This window comes from Silene latifolia, chromosome 7 (assembly GCF_048544455.1).
Source record: "Silene latifolia isolate original U9 population chromosome 7, ASM4854445v1, whole genome shotgun sequence".
Classification (NCBI taxonomy): Eukaryota; Viridiplantae; Streptophyta; class Magnoliopsida; order Caryophyllales; family Caryophyllaceae; genus Silene; species Silene latifolia.
Window position 1 is genome coordinate 74,340,742 of NC_133532.1, and position 14,216 is coordinate 74,354,957.

Consider the following 14,216-nt stretch of genomic DNA (forward strand, 5'->3'; position numbering starts at 1 on the left):
GGTTTTACGAACCGTGGCTTTTAAATTGGTTTGAAAAAGTTTGTTTTAAAGCGATTTTTGCGACGATCTTATACACGTTTTTGAGGCTCGTTTTCTACGAATTTTTGGGGTAGATTTTCGATGCAATTTCGACCCAATCCTTCCCTCATAGTCCGATGTTCAAATCCCTCATAAACCAGCCCCAACCAAGCCGTGTTGTTCTGTTTTCCATCACCCGAACCCACACCATATAACCCACATTTCGACTCCCTTGCTGCCCTAACCCATGTCTCACACTTAGCCCACACCCTGACCTCCAAACCACGCCCATTACCCAGTCAAGACCCAACCTGAAACACCCCCGAACTCCTCTTAAATGAGCCTGTGACAGCAATAAAAAAACAGAGCACCCATGCTCTTGTTTCGGTCCCTCTTTTGCGAGCTTGTCTCGAGCGATCTAGCCATCCCGGTGATAGTGTCAAATAGTGTCGGGTCAATTAGGTGTTATTAGCTAAATAAAGTAGCTAAAGTAAGTAGTTTAATAATAGATTGAGAAAGTTTCGGGATATGTAGGGAGGTTGCATTTCTAATGATTTAAACCTCAGTTTATAACTCATTTTTTATGCTTGTAATAGTCAGTTGTAACTAATAGTGTCCATGGCTTGGAGGTCAACTCAAAGTCAACAGAAGTCAACTAATAGTTGTAACCACTACTTCCCTCCTCGGCACATTCTTGAGGGCCTCATTTTGTGCAACGATTCGATCTATTTCCTCTTCGGACCTACGAGGTGGTGGTCCGGTTGCCGATCGAGCTCTCCTTGTCACCAGTCTAGTTCAAGGAACCATGGCAAATGTCAATATACGTCTGGCATTAAGAGACAAGTGATATTGACTACATCAGGGGACCACTCGGTCGAGTGGAGTGCTCCACTTGGTCGATTGAACCTTCACTCGGTCGAGTGGGACCCCTACTCGGTCGAGTGACCTTTTTTCAGAAACTCTACAGATTTGTTACACTGCCCACTCGGTTGAGTACATCACTTACTCGGCCGAGTGCACCAAACAACATTTTTGCAAACTTTTTAGAAAATCAGCACTCGGTCGAGTGCCTCAGGCTCGGCCGAGTTTCCTCATCCACTAGGCCAAGTATACCCCTTAAGGGCCTTATGCACCTTCTGATTCGCATAATTCCACATATAACCCTACTTCGCATGTTTCTAAGTGTAAGCACGGAAAATAAAAACATAGATATGATATACGATATACACATGACGATAACTAGCATGTGATTAACACTTTCCTATTTATAAACAACTAAATTTAACACATCAACATGCTCACACATAAACATCCAACATGCTTTACATTGACTTGGCTAAAATTACTCATGTCACCACATTATGTGCTACCAACCATGAAATTATCTCACAAGCACCAAAACAAGAGTATGCGACAACTGTATGCACACCAAGAATGCCCTATTACCCCACACGTTGTGTAATACCCCGTATTTAAGACAAGGTTAATGGTTAGTCAGACGGTGGAATTATATTAAAATGTATTTTAAAAGGTATTTAATAATTATATTAATTAGATAATTATGTTGTGAGACGGAAGTAAAGTAACTAAATAATAATGAGTCGGGAATTATGGACTCACGTGTGACATGGGTGTATGGTGACGGTAATACAATAATACGATACTAAGAATAATATGTAAATAATAGTAATAGGCAATAATAATAAATAAAAGTTTCCTTCCACTTTCTTTTCTACTACTATATATACAAGAGACCTACCTCATAAGACCATATACAATCATACACACAATAATTCACAAAAAGTAAAGGGAGAAATTAGAGGAATTTCATAACAAATTATCGTCTCAAGGTAAGACCGTCTGATAATATATTTATCTCGTTCTATTTAATTTCATCGTCGTATAATCACCGTATAATCTGTCGTTGACTATGCCATTGATCCTGGACCTGCCGTGGACCACCGTGGCCCTAATGGGACCGTCGTTGATCACCGTGGGTTGGTATTTAGGGTGTTTTATGGGGGTTTGTCGGGTGAAACCGTGAGGCGTTTAGGACGGGTTTTTGACCTTATTTGTATTCAACTTGACTTGGGCATGGTGGGGTGGTGTCCTGGTGTTTGGGCGACCGTTGTGGTGGTGGTAGGGTGGTTAAAGTCGCCACCTTGCATGCACGATGGTTGCCGGAGAGTTTTTTATTATTGATGTTGTGTAGTGTTTGTCTTAAAACCGAGTATGGGATTGTTGTGCTTTAATCGTGGCTTAACCTGGGGACTGACGACAGCTGGTGGGACCACCGTGGGTCAAGGGAGACCACAATGGTGGCCACTGTCCACTAAAACATTTAATTCTCCAAAACCGTAAATCATTTAGACATGAAACCAGCGGCAAAAGAAAGGTAACACACCGGGATACCATCCAAAAAATTTTTAATTAAATACAATCACATAATTAATACTAATTTAATTACTAAGTAACCTAATTAAATTACAATATATAATCTAATATAATTAAACCCAAATCCCGGCTCAACTACACGCCAACTACTTGGTTCAAATCCCGACTCATAACCCATTATACACTAATTAAAACCCGTCTTAAAACTCTACGCAAAACCCCCATAGTACACGGTTGAACCCGTGTTTGGACCACCCCCGAAAAACCCTCAAAACAGCCCCCAAAACAGTCCCATATCCACCCACAAACACGGCCACCACCACCATCATAAACCACCACACTCACCTACCACATACACCGCCCACGGCCCCCAAACAAAAGCAACAAAACAGCCCGACAACAACACAAACACACTTGACATACACTCTTAATCACCACCACCGTAAGCCACCATGGACCACCACTACAACCCACTATCCAGGGTGCTACACGACCTGCCCCAACACCATTAGCACCACCAGACACGGCCCCAACAACAACCACATACGACAACAACAATAACAACAACCATCAACAACACAATCCGTACACCCCCTTAAGGCAGCCTCCTTTCCACCAGTTAACACCACCTAACCCACCACATTTGTGTAACGCCCCGATTTTAAAAGAGAAAATATAAATACAAAGGGGTGTATAAACAGTACCATTATCTTATTAAGCAGCATAAACTTACACAACGATTTGAAGAAAACCTATTTTACAGAGAAGTTACTGCCGTATTTTCCCTATAGAAAATACAAGGCTACTTACAAAACGACAACCGTCTTATTTATATCTACAGGTACTGAAAGAAAACATTCTTTTTATACATTACATATCTAACAAACTTCCTCTTTCTGTCAAAGCTCAACCCTTATTAATTCCCAGCATAGAAACCTGAAAAGAAAAAGAATATAACAGGATCAGCCAACTACAGGATGAGTACGACTCCAGTTACATCCATTGGCCTTATGTCATTTCCTTTATTAGATAAAAATTTCATCACCGCATCACCCTATACGATACTTACAACAACCCAATATTTACGAAATACCTATCTGGTACCTCAAAATATTTTACCTTTATCATTCTAATAACAATATAAAATCACATTATATTAATTTCGATATACCATTACTGAAAAGAGAACATTACGGAGTAAAAACTCCCACCGGGTCTAAGACTCACCTCCATGTACACAAGATAATAATAATTTCCCATGGGTCAACGTCCCTCAGTTTATATATAGAGCCAACGCTCTTAGAGCCAACGCCCTTATAGCCAACCAACCTTAGTTTATATGTGGAACCAACGCTCCTGGAGCCACCGCCCATGGGGTCAACGCCTCTTCTGTGTATACAGGTTATATAATAATTTCATCTCAATCCAATAATCGTATCCCGAACGCTATAATTGGCCAATTATGCAATATGACAACATCAAACTTATCACAATCATATATTTATAAGATAGTAACTAATATAACATGTGAGTAGTATAACAATCATAAGATGAAATTAACAATAAAACTAATATAATCGATTATTTCTAATCTCTTATTTCAAATGTAAATAATTACTTATATCGACAAAGGATCCCGAAATCATACCTTATTAAGTTACGGGAAAACAATGAATTAACCCCCTTCTATCGCGCGCTTACCACAACCCCCTTAATATATAGGAAGTTCTATTTTCTTTTCTTTCAATGCTTCTCGCTATCCGTCTTTCCTATATACCTTAAAAGGAAAGATTTTGAGGTAGAATAGAGAGGTAGTCAAACGTGTAAAGTCTTGGGGGTAACTAGCCTAGGTGAGTAGTCCTTAGACTACATACGTGTTAACATCTCCTTTTTTTCCATAATTATCTAATAAACTAGTAAAAATAAATGTCATAACGAGTCCCGAGTCATATACTCTTAGTAAAATATTAAAGTAAGGTCTTTTTCGTTTATATAGAAAATTATATGAGTCTAATGTATGAAGCCTCAGGTACTCCTACTATTATTATATAAATCCCCTTTTTTTTCGGGTTATTACACTCTATCCTCCTTAAAAATAAGTTTCACCCCGAAACTTCGCGTACCTTATCTATTGGAACAGGTGGGGATACTTGTCTCTCATTTCCAGTTCTGTTTCCCAAGTTGCTTCTCCTTCATCTTGGTGTGACCAAAGAATTTTAACCATTAGAATAACTTTGTTACGAAGAACTTTCTCCCTTCGATCTAATATTTGAATCGATTGTTCCTCGTAAGTAAGATTTTTTCTAACTTGCATCGGTGGCATCTTGATAACATGACTAGCGTCAGGAACATACTTCCGTAAAAGTGAAACGTGAAACACGTCATGTATCCTTGATAGTTCAACGGGAAAATAAAGCAGATATGCTAAATCTCCAACTCTTTCAACTATTTCAAATGGTCCTATATACCTTGGACTCAATTTCTTCTATTTTCCAAATCTTATTATTCCCTTGGTAGGTGATACTTTAAGAAACACAAAATCACCTTCCTGAAATTCCATGGCTCGTCTTTTCAAGTCGGCTTAACTCTTTTGTCGACTTTGAGATGTTCGCATTTTCTCATGTATCACTTTTACTTTATCTGTGGTCTCTTGTATTAAGTCGGGTACGATGGTTCTGGATTCATCAATATCACTCCAACATAACAACGTTCTGCACTTTTGCCCATACAACGCCTCATATGGTGCCATACCTATGTTGGCGTGATAACTGTTATTATAAGAAAATTCTATTAAGGTTAAATGTTGCTCCCAAGATCCTTGAAAATCCAAAATACATGACCTCAATAAATCCTCCAAAGTTTGGTTGGTTCATTCCATTTGACCATCAGTTTGTGGGTGAAAAGCAGTTCTGAAGTTCAGTTGAGATCCCAAAGCTGCTTGAAAACTTTTCCACAACTTGGCTAAAAAGTTTGTATCTCGGTCGGATATAATGGTTCTGGGAACTCCATGTAGTCTAACTATTTCTTTTATGTACTTTTTAGCTAACTGTTCTGAATTCCATGAAGTCTTTGTTGCTAAAAAGTGAGCACATTTGGTTAATCGGTCGACAATTACCCAAATCTCGTTCATAACTTATGCTATTACGGGTAGTCCTGTTACAAAATCCATGGCAATTGACTCCCATTTTCATGTAGGAATCTCTAAGGGTTGTAAAAGTCCTCATGGTCTTTGATGTTCTATCTTTACTCTTTGATAGGTTAGACATTTTGCCACAAAATCCGCCACCTCTTATTTCATATTACTCCACCAAAAAGTTTGTCGAATGTCTTTATACATCTTATTCCCTCCGGGATGAATTGAATATCGGGAATTGTTGGCTTCATTCAAGATTCTTTTCTTAAGGGTTTCCACATTAGGTGCACACAATCGTTTATGAAACCAGAGTGACCCATCTTCCTGGATTAGGAAACCTGGTGCTTTTCCTACTTATATATCCTTTCGAATTTTTTCCAATTACGGATCTTTTCTCTACTCTTCCTTTATCTCGTCACTCAAGGTTGGTGTTACGTCTAGGGCTGCCATGTGCCCGATTAGATATCCCATGACCATTTCAATATCTAGTCTTGTTAAGTCATCTTGGATATGGGTTTTTTTTTACCGTAAGCACATTCAAAGTGAGAAATGACTATCGACTCAATGCATCGGATACTACATTAGCCTTTCCCGGGTGGTATTGGATATCAAAATCTCAATCCTTAAGAAATTCAAGCCATCTACGTTGTCTCATATTTATTTCTTTTTGGGTAAAAAGGTATTTTAAGCTCTTTTGATCAGTATATACACGACATGAAATTCCATAAAGATAATCTCTCCAAATTTTCAATGCAAAAACAACCGCAACAAGTTCCAAATCATAAGTAGGTTAGTTCTGTTCATGAGTTTTCAATTGCCTAGAGGCATAAACAATTACCTTTCCGTCTTGCATTAAGACGCAACCTAGTCCTTCTTTGGAAGCATCACTGTATACTTCCAAGCCATCTGTGCCATTTGGTAGAGTAAGTACAGGTGCAGAAGTGAGTCTATTTTTCACTTCACAGAATGCTCGATCGCATTTCTCACTCCATTCAAATTTTGTACTTTTCCTGATCAAATTCGTAAGGGATTGGACAATTTTCGAAAAATCCTTTACAAAATGGTGATAGTATCCAGCTAATCCCAAGAACCTACGAACTTCAGCTACACTCTTGATGTAACACCCCCATCTACCAAGGAGCCTATGCAAGACCTTCCCCATCAGATAAGGGCATTACCATCTCGGTTGCCCGAGGAATAGTAAATGATACCCGTCGAGAGGTGTCAAAAATAAATTTATAATCTCCAACTACAACTATAGCTAGTGGCAGTCCGGTCGAACCACAGAGAGGCAGCCGTAATTTTTAGTTGTTTAAATTCGGTCTAAGGTAACAATAAGGTGGGGGTTTGATTGGATTTGGTCTACAACTAATAGCAGTAAAAGAAATGTAAGCTAATGAAATATATGAAATCAAGTATAAAAAGAGGTACTGGTCGGTTCGTTATAGTTTCGGCGGCAGCATACTAAACAGGTCTAAATCAAACACATGAGGCGCGAAATAAAGAGGTCCTCTTGGCCCACTCTTAACAAATAGCATCTTTCGATCTCGCTATAGGTCCCTAATATCACTAATCCTAACTTTCGTCCTGAAAAGTGACTAACGGTCTAAACTTTACCTATCTTTCGATCTCAGCATAGTTTAGTCATTTTAATTGGTGATCTAACAACTGTCCCTATCTCTCGATCTAATGGGCCAGTCATATATTAAACATTCAACTAGTCGCGTGCACTCGATTCGTCAAAAATAACATTTAAATCAATTAAAACGAAGGTAAACCTCACGTGGTCAGTCGATCGACCAGGCATGGCGGTCGATCGACCAACACGCGAATCATGCCGTGTTCATTATATTGCCGCCTACACTACAATTCCCCTACATCCTAGCACGAATAAATTAGCTACTCATACTGAAATTAAAGGCAAAAATAATATTAAGGATTAAAGCTACGGAATTCATGCTTAAAACGGTAAAATAAACAATTAACAAAAGATGGCAATTCGGCTTGGGAACTGATCTAGCAATTCGACAACTATGAACGAAAGTAACAGAATAAAACCAGAGAGTACCGTGTGAATTGCGAAGGAAAAGAACAAAGCCGAATGACAAAGCAAATTGTATTCAATACCAAAAGTAATCTCGAACCCTAAATATTTCTAAAGAACTATATGTAAAACTTTATGTAAAATCTGAATAAAAACTGGATGATTGTATCTGTCGAACTAGGTTACGTTATATAGAAAGTATACGTAACATAATTTCTAAAACCTAAACATAATGGGCTTCCAGTTCCTCGATCTTTTAATTCTCGTCTGAAGCAGCGATGTGGTCGATCGACTGAGCATCTCGGTCGATCGACTGACTAGCAGTGTACAATAGCTTCTGGAACCCGATAGTTGGTCGATCGACTGAAGGTAATGGTCGATCGACTGCTTTCGCTGCTACTTGACTTTCATAATCTCGTGGATTTGTCTTTTGGGCCTTGGATTGCGCACCAAGCTCGTTCCTTAAGCGAATACTTCACGTCAAATGCAATGCAGGATACTCGGGGACGGATTTAGCTCGATTTCCGCTGGATTCTTCACATTTCTGCAATAATGTACAAAAATACGGAAGTAGACGGAAATAGGGAGAAATGTAGCATGAACTACATGAACGAGCTCTGAAATACGTGTAAAATGGGATGTAAAACATCATATGAAAGACACGCATCAAACTTCCCCAAACAAAACCCGTGCTTGTCCCCAAGCAAGAACTAGACTCGATCTAATGACCTAATGGAACGAGTTCAATCTCAGAGCGAAATGCAACATGTAAAGCCTAAACCAATTTAATGCAATAACTAACAATCAATTAGCAATGCGAATCATGCAAACGAGTTATGTAGACGTTAAAAACCGCTGAACCGTCAACTGTAGAGACTTATCAAATCAGACTCTCACGGGTCGCTCAAATCTCTCATAAGCACAGGTGAATATATAAGAGGATATAAAGAATTCATTTTGTACAGACTCTCACCTAACTACGACCTATAAGAACATGTCTGCAATATAATATGAAAACAATCTCTACAACCGTACATATGCATTCCAACCAACAAAAGACCATGACACATGCCGAGGTATATATGTGGATATGTGAGGTATGGGTAAGAAGAGGCAAAAAATTTATGGAAAAGTGGAGGTACAGGTGATCAAGCTAGTACCAAAACGGAACCATATGGCAACATCCAACTTCTTGCTCAAAAATCAAATGAAACGGTGCTATAGCAAACACAAATCTCACAATCTCCAGGTATAAAAGTAATCAACTAACTCTCCATAAGATATGAATAATACATGGGAGCAAAAATCGCCATAAGATAAGGCTTGAATTATGCGAATTGATTCTTTCTTTCTCTCGAACCTCAGTCGATCGACCTACGATGCCAGTCGATCGACCGCTTAAACAGTACAGAACCCTTTTTTTTTTTTTTTCATTTTTCGAATCATTTTTCACTTCTTTTTTTTTCAGTTCTTTTTTTCTTTCTTTCCTTTCTTTTCATTCTCCCAATAACATCTCAAATAAGAGCAAATGCTACCAAAAACTAAGTAACAATCCCAAGAACACGGACTACTAGCTTGACAAAGGACAGGCTAAATATAGGATGTAGTAATGGGACAAAAAGGCTATTTTTGGCAGTGTGGAGTTCATGGGTAAAATGAATAAAGGGAACCCTCTACCACATGTGTCAACAACCACAAACCGAATGCATACAAGTATTAAGCAGATTAAGTTCATATTTATGCACATTTAATGAAACATGTCTCATAAGGAGTGACTACTCACATCCTAGATAAACTGGTCATAGATGACACCAGTTATAAGCTCTAAACCTCAGAAAATGATGTAGCTTGCCAAAAATCTAAGTCAAGTCTCAAGTTCAGCAAATAACATAACGAAAACTCGTAGACTATGCATATGATTCTACTAATAACATGTCAATTAGCAAGGCTTAGGCAAAAACAGATGAAAATGCAATGTCATCATTGAAATACTACCGTTCTGACTCGACCTATATGCTAAAATAAACGTGCATTTTATTTGAGTTTTTTTGAAATTTTTCAATTTTTTTGGATTTTTGAATTTTTGGTATAAACAATGCAAATTTTTGAATTTTTGGTATAAACAATGCAAAACAGAATGTAAACGTGAATGCAAGCAAATGATATGCGACGTAAAACCCTTCCCCAAACCAAATCGCACAATGTCCCCATTGTGCAAAATCATGTAATGAAGAAAAGAGAAATGGGAATTTGCGAGAAAATAAACAAATAAAACATGAAGTGGAAACCGGGAACTCACAAGACTTTAAGCGCAGCAAAGGAAACCTCCCTAAACTAGCGTGAGCTAGGAGGTTTCAGTAGCCAGCAGTGCTACTAATAAGTGCCTGAAAAGACAAACAAAAAACCACGCATAAATCGAGAAAGCAATGATGAAACGGTATTATGTGCAAAATTGAGAAAAATACGAAGAAATAAATAGTGACGGAAGATAAAGTGGAGCAGAAAACTCCCTTAATTCCGCAAATCGACCAAACATAGCAGGAGAGAGGTCGTAAACAGTGCAACAAAGATCGCAGGTCGGTCGATCGACCACATCACTCGATCGATCGATCGAGGTGAAAGGAACAAAGAGCCCCGGAAAGCTGCAGACCGGTCGATCGACTATATAGCCCAGTCGATCGACTGAAAATACTGCTGTACTTCATATTTCTTCGTATTCGCTCAATTATTTGAGCTAATGAGGTCTAAAAACCTGCAAGTGCACAATAATACGCGCCCAAAATTGCGCAAAACCCAAACCAAAGTCTAAAGCGTATAAAATCCAAAGCAAGCAAAATAAAATGCGAAGTTTCGCGCACACAAAAGCGATAAAAAGTGTCTAACAGAAGCAAATAAAAAGTTTGGAAAACATGTGATCAACTAGTAGTTGATCAAGAACGTCCACGGAATGGCCCACTTCGTCGGCTTCTGGCTACTAGAGGTAGCCTCAACGGTGCTTATCTTATCAGCTGCACCCTTCTTAGCTTCCACGTCCGTATGGCTCAACGGATCAACACTTTCATCATTTCCCCAGTCAATGACCTCTTCTTGCTCATCAAAGTCCAAGTTGGACTCCGTTACTTTGACTGGCTCATCATCAACTTCCTCATCGGTGGCATAGCTAAGGCAACCAGGACCTCCTCGTGAGATGATTGGCTTATTCGCAGCTAGAGTGACTTGCAGTTCTTCCTTCCCCAAACCAGCTCCTGCAATATCAGAAATAGACAAATCTTCCTCCAATTTGCTCCCAATCTGGGGCAGAGGGGTTACAACAGGAATAGAGATAGGCATATCAGGAAGCACAAAGTAAGATTTCTTGTCAGAAACCGTATTACAAGTCACAGGCCACATAGGGTCTTTCTTCTTAGCAGGTTGGGCAAAAACAATGGAATGCTTTCCTACTTTGAAGGTCAAGGTTCCTAGACCGACATCTATGACTGCACCAGCAGTGTGCAGAAATGGCCTACCCAAAATAATGGGAATATGGGCATCCTCAGGCATGTCAAGTACAACGAAGTCGACGGGGAAGAAAAACTTCCCTATTTGGACAGGAATGTCCTCTAAGACTCCTATCGGCTGGACCGCAGATCGGTCAGCCATCTGTACTGTCATATCTGTCACTGCGAACCTAGTCAATTTGAGCTTCCTAGCAAGACTCAGGGGCATTACACTTATACTAGCTCCTAAGTCACATAATGCCTTCTCAATAGAGAAGGTACCTATATTGCAAGGAACAAAAAAGCTACCCTGGTCCTCTAGCTTATGGGGTGCAGTGTGAGACAAATAAGAGCATGACTCTTTGGTTAATGCGACAGTATGCATATTTTCAAGTGACTTTTTCTTAGACAAGAGTTGTTTCATAAATTTAGTATAGGCAGGCACTTGATTAACTAACTCAAGGAAAGGCACTTGTACATTCAAGCTACGAATAACTTTTTCAAATTTATTGAAAGATACCTGTTCCTTCGTCGGCACTAGTCTTTCCGGATATGGGGCTGTAAGAAGTAGCTTAGCCCTCTCCTCTAAATCACGCATGCCGGTATCCCTGGACTTAGGCTGGAAGTCCACTACTTTCTCCTTGTTGAAGCTTGAACCCTCTTCAGACCGTCTCAAATGCGAACCATTGATCGACATTGGGTCGTATTGAGCCGGGATCGACCCATCAGACTCGGGTCTTTCCCCAATATTTTCGGGATCGTCGTGCCCCGAAACAAATGATCCCTCAAGTTGTCGGGCATCGGAGAACGAAAAATCTCACTATCAGCAGCGATCTCAGTCGATCGACCAGTGATGTCAGTCGATCGACTGAGATGAACAGACGAGAAGCTTCAGAACCCGCACTTCGTCGATCGCCGGGTATGTCGGTCGATCGATCGATATATCCGTAGACGCCTTTTTCTTTCCTTTGCTCGTTCAGCTTTGTTTTGACCCGGTTTTGCCTCATCTTTTGCAGTGGCATCCTCGACCATAGCAGGCCCCTCCAGGGTGGACCCACTCCTCAAAGTTATGGCATTTAGGGTTTCTTTCTGGTTAGTTTGAGTCGGTAAGTGTCCCGGAGCTCGAGTGGTACTCTTGCTAGCCAATTGAGCAATTTGGCTCTCTAGCATCTTCATCCCGGCCTCTCTAGCTTGGGACTCCTTCAGCAATAAGTTCTTCAACTCGGTGAACTCGGAATTTTGGGATTGTTCTTCTTTCTTTGAGGAATATACGGAGGTTTTTGATATGGTTGTTTGTGAGGGGGCACATAGGCTTCTGCTTCTTCTTTGTTGTGGAGGTTGAGTCGGATTCGGGACATTCGGCTACTCCACCTCAAGTTGGGGTGGACATTCGGCTCATAGTACGTGTTTGTCGGCCTATAGTGTTGAAAGGCAAAGACAAGACTCAAAGAGGACAGAACAATTCTCCGAGACATGCCCCTCGGCTCCACATCTTCTACGAGACGAAAGGACCGTCTCGAAACAACGTTAACATGGTACATCCCTCCTTTAGAAGCTCCTCCCAACTCATATTTGTCAAACCTTGCAGTGAGAGCTTCTAGTGCAAAGAACAGAGGAAGATTCACGAGCTCTCCTCTAGTTTCCTCTCGAATTCCCATATTCAGCCTTATGAGTGGCCAAATCATCGATGATCTTCCACCCCTTAGTCTCTCCCATGTTCTCAGCAAATCGGCCATCGGCAAAGCATCCAAAATAGCCCTCGATCGTCATACAACCCATTATAGAACGATTGCAAAGACTCCATTTTTCGAACCCATGGTGCGGTATGGTTCGCACCAGTTTCTTGAAACGGACCCATGCTTCATGAAAGTTCTCATCAGGCCCCTGTTTAAAGCTCGTGATCTGAGCTCTAATGGTATTAGTCTTCGAGGCAGAGAAGTACTTTTTGTAGAATGCCAGGGCTAAGGAATTCCAGTCAGTGATCCCATGAGCGGCTCGATCCAGATCTCTATACCACTCCCCTGCAGCATCACGAAGGGAGAAAATGAACATGGTCTCCTTGATCTGGTCTTGGGTCACACCGGTCGGCGGGAGTATAGAGCAGCAATAATCAATAAAAATTTCCATGTGCTTGGCCGCATCTTCATTTGCAGCTCCCCCGAACTGGTTTCTCTCAACCAGGTTAATATAGGAAGGCTTCGGCTCGAATTTTCTCGCCTCCCCAGGTAGTTCGAATCCTTTGTAGAGATTCGCAGCTGTCGGCTCTGAGTGACTGGCAATCGTTGCTTCTTCAGCCATGACTGGAATTTCTGGAGAAGTGACTGTCTCAGCTGAAGAAATTGAAGCAGGAGATGTAGGTGGATCTTCCTCGAACAGAGCGTTCTCGTAGTAGCTTGACAGAGTACTCGGCTCTTCCTGCTTCGGTAATACCCTTTGTGATCGTCTCAACTCGCGCAAGGATTTCTCGATCTCAGGATTGAATGGTACTAGTTCACCACCCTGTGACCTGCGCATAAGAAGAAACTACAAAAAGAATATAAGAAACGTTTAAGGAACGGATGTCTCTTAAACTAAGAAAGACTAAATAAAAACAACTAAAAATTAAAACAATTGCCTCCCCGGCAACGGCGCCAAAATTTGATACCCGTCGTGAGGTGTCAAAAATAAATTTATAATCTCCAACTACAACTATAGCTAGTGGCAGTCGGGTCGAACCACAGAGAGGCAGACGTAATTTCTAGTTGTTTAAATTCGGTCTAAGGTAACAATAAGGTGGGGGTTTGATTGGATTTGGTCTACAACTAATAGCAGTAAAAGAAATGTAAGCTAATGAAATATATGAAATCAAGTATAAAAAGAGGTACTAGGATGGTCGGTTCGTTATAGTTTCGGCGGCAGCATACTAAACAGGTCTAAATCAAACACATGAGGCGGGAAATAAAGAGGTCCTCTCGGTCCACTCTTAACAAATAGCATCTTTCGATCTCGCTATAGGTCCCTAATATCACTAATACTAACTTTCGTCCTGAAAAGTGACTAACGGTCTAAACTTTACCTATCTTTCGATCTCAGCATAGTTTAGTCATTTTAATTAGTGATCTAACAACTGTCCCTATCTCTCGATCTAATGGGTCAGTCATATATTAAACAT

The 14,216-nt window shown here is 40.4% G+C and overlaps 1 non-coding gene across 1 annotated transcript; it reads left to right on the plus strand.

The window, feature by feature from the left end:
- Window positions 1-12,875: 12,875 nt before the first annotated feature.
- Window positions 12,876-12,982, plus strand: LOC141593209 (small nucleolar RNA R71). The gene has a single exon (XR_012521312.1). It is a non-coding gene; the product is annotated as a small nucleolar RNA R71 (small nucleolar RNA).
- The last annotated feature ends 1,234 nt before the right edge of the window (window positions 12,983-14,216 follow it).